Below are 2,676 nucleotides of genomic sequence, written 5' to 3' on the forward strand. Positions count from 1 at the left end.
AAGGAGTATAGCAGTAAAGTAGAGAAATAACAATGCAATATGATTAAGACATTACGATCAGATCGTGGTGGCGAATATTTGAGCAACGAGTTTCAAGATTATCTAAAGGAGAATGGGATTCTGTCACAACTTACTGCGCCTTACACGCCACACCAAAATGGTGTATCCGAAAGGAGGAACCAAACCTTATTGGATATGGTTAGGTCCATGATGAGTGAGACTGAGACTGAGACTGAGAAGTATGATCAAGTCCTTTATAGAAAGATTGTAACACTCCCCAACTCTCTACCCCATGGTTTGGACATTTTCTTATGATGTCCTTGTATCTCTCCCATGCTTCATAGAGATTTTCTCCATAAAACATTCTGAAGTTAGAGATTTCTGCTCTAACATCTGCTTGTCGAGACATTGGGAGAAACCTCTCTACAAATTTGTTAGAGAGTTCTTCCCATGTGTGGATTGATCCAGGGGTGAGATTTTTCATCCATGTTTTAGCTTTTAAGCCTAAAGAGTGAGGGAACAACCTCATTCTCATGCTCTCTTCTGTTAACCCTCAGCTTTAAAATTGTCACAGATATCTTGGAATGTAGTGAGGTGTGTGTAAGCATCTTCTGCAGGGAGGCCATTGAAGACCCCTGCTTCCCTAATAATGTGAAATATGATAGGTTTTAGTTCAAAATTGGGTGCTACAGGAGGGAGGATTACTCCCCTGTCTGGTCTGTTCCTAAAAGGAGCAGCCGAAGTTCTGAAGTTATGTTCAGGGGGAACCTCTTCATTGTTATTATTGTGATCAGCCATGTTTTCAGGAAATCTTTCTCTGAGGTTCCTTATTCTCCTATGGAGTGTACGTTCTGGTTCAGGATCAAAGAGAAACTCAGGTACTTCAATGGAGTGGTTAGAGTCTGTTTCAAACTCTTCACTCATAAACCAATAACACAGGGTATATAGATATGCACGGCAGATTCAGTGATAAAGAGAAAAAGAAAAAAAAAGTAATAAAGTCAGATATACGGTATATGTGTTAGAAAACAATGATAAGAACAACAATTAGTGTTTCTATCCCCGGCAACGGCGCCAAAAACTTGTTGGTGTTTCTATCCCCGGCAACGGCGCCAAAAACTTGTTGGGTGGTTTGCTGATGGTGGAAAATATAAGTTCTGATAGAGGACGTTCCTCTGTTCTTGCAGAGCACAGATTCGTCCCTTAGTTCCAACCCAAGTGCGCAAGTGCACACATCAAGTAATAAAAGGAGTATTAATGCCCAAATTATCGTTCCCACGAGGATAAAGTGCTAATTATTATTTTATCACTGTTTATAAAGAGTGAAAATGAGAAGAAAAGTTAGTAAATGAACTGTCTGGTCAAACATTCCCTACTGTCTTGACAACGTTCCTCAGGAACAGTAGATTCAACCTGATGGAAAACAGTTGCTCGCTGCGTTATGTATGTGATCCTTCCTGTTTAGAAGAAGGTGAGATAACATTCATTGGAGTTTTTGTAAGTACTAAAATAAAATAAAACTACCAAAATAGAAATAACTATAATCAAGAGACAACAGGGTGGTGGTTAAAACAGTTTAACAGAAGGAACAGATTCACTGCTTCACTATTAAAGGGGTTGTTTTCTCTGCTCAAGACTTGGCACCTTTTGGCTTTGTCCCAGTTTCTTTGCCTGCCAACTCTGATTCCTCAGCTCATGGTCTAGATGGCTCACAAGTTTCCATATTCCTACAGTTCCCTTGACTCCAACAGGTACTTAGTTCATAACCTTAAAATGGACGAGTTGGCCCCTTATTCCTAAGATGACCAGTAGCGTTTTTGCCATGACATCTACCTTCCCCCAATTGCTAAGCTGTTTGAAATCCCTTCCTTATGGAAGTTCCTTTCTCAGTATGTACCCAATTTCCATTGACGCACAATGAATATAGCTTACTTAGCCAAAGAAATACAAAAAGCTTCGGTCAAGAGTTTTGAAAACAGTTCTTTAAGAGTTTCACAGTTTACCTGTTCCACAGATAGTTCAGATCATGGCTGATAGTTTAAACATAATTATTCTCAACTGAGATCACATAGACCCGAGATTCAGTCAAGAGATAACGATTGGAACGAAGAGAAAAACACTTATATTAATTTAAAAGACAGTTTACAAAAAGAAACAGAAAATGGAGAAAGATGGGTATTTGCTCGTGAGGAGTCTTGATGGTTGTTTACAGAGAAGGGAAAAGGGGTTGTCACTAACTACAGTTACAACTGAAAATTAAACTAAGTTATTAACTACTACTACTACTAGGGATCTTCTTCCTTCTGGACTTTAATCCCTCGAGAATCCGATGATGTTTTTGTATGAGGGTGGTCCTATTTATAGATGCAAGGAGAGTGGTAAGCTTGTAAATCCTTTGGAGCAAGTTGCTTGAATGAGGGGACGGGTCGGTGGCAGCAGAGTATAGAAATGCGCAAATTGCTGGATAGAACAAGGTTTGGTGATGATTAGCCGTAGTTTGCAGGTCTTCCCATGTTTTGCTTCTGTTTTCAGCCAATGAAAACTCTTGATTCCCTGCTCTTCACGTTTCTAGCTGCTCAGTTGGTGCACCGCCTTGCTTTTTAGAAGTCTTTAACTCTACGTTACCTGCAAAGTGTACATAAGCATTAAATGAATGGAGCAGGTGCATTAAATGCG

The 2,676-nt window shown here is 39.7% G+C and overlaps 1 non-coding gene across 1 annotated transcript; it reads left to right on the forward strand.

Moving 5' to 3' along the window:
* Positions 1-287: 287 nt before the first annotated feature.
* LOC133317206 (small nucleolar RNA R71) lies at positions 288-394 on the forward strand. Its single transcript, XR_009752287.1, has one exon. It is a non-coding gene; the product is annotated as a small nucleolar RNA R71 (small nucleolar RNA).
* Positions 395-2,676: the final 2,282 nt, after the last annotated feature.

This window comes from Gastrolobium bilobum, unplaced genomic scaffold, assembly GCF_033153095.1.
Source record: "Gastrolobium bilobum isolate Gb01-03AN ecotype WA unplaced genomic scaffold, APGP_CSIRO_Gbil_v1 utg15859, whole genome shotgun sequence".
Classification (NCBI taxonomy): domain Eukaryota; kingdom Viridiplantae; phylum Streptophyta; class Magnoliopsida; order Fabales; family Fabaceae; genus Gastrolobium; species Gastrolobium bilobum.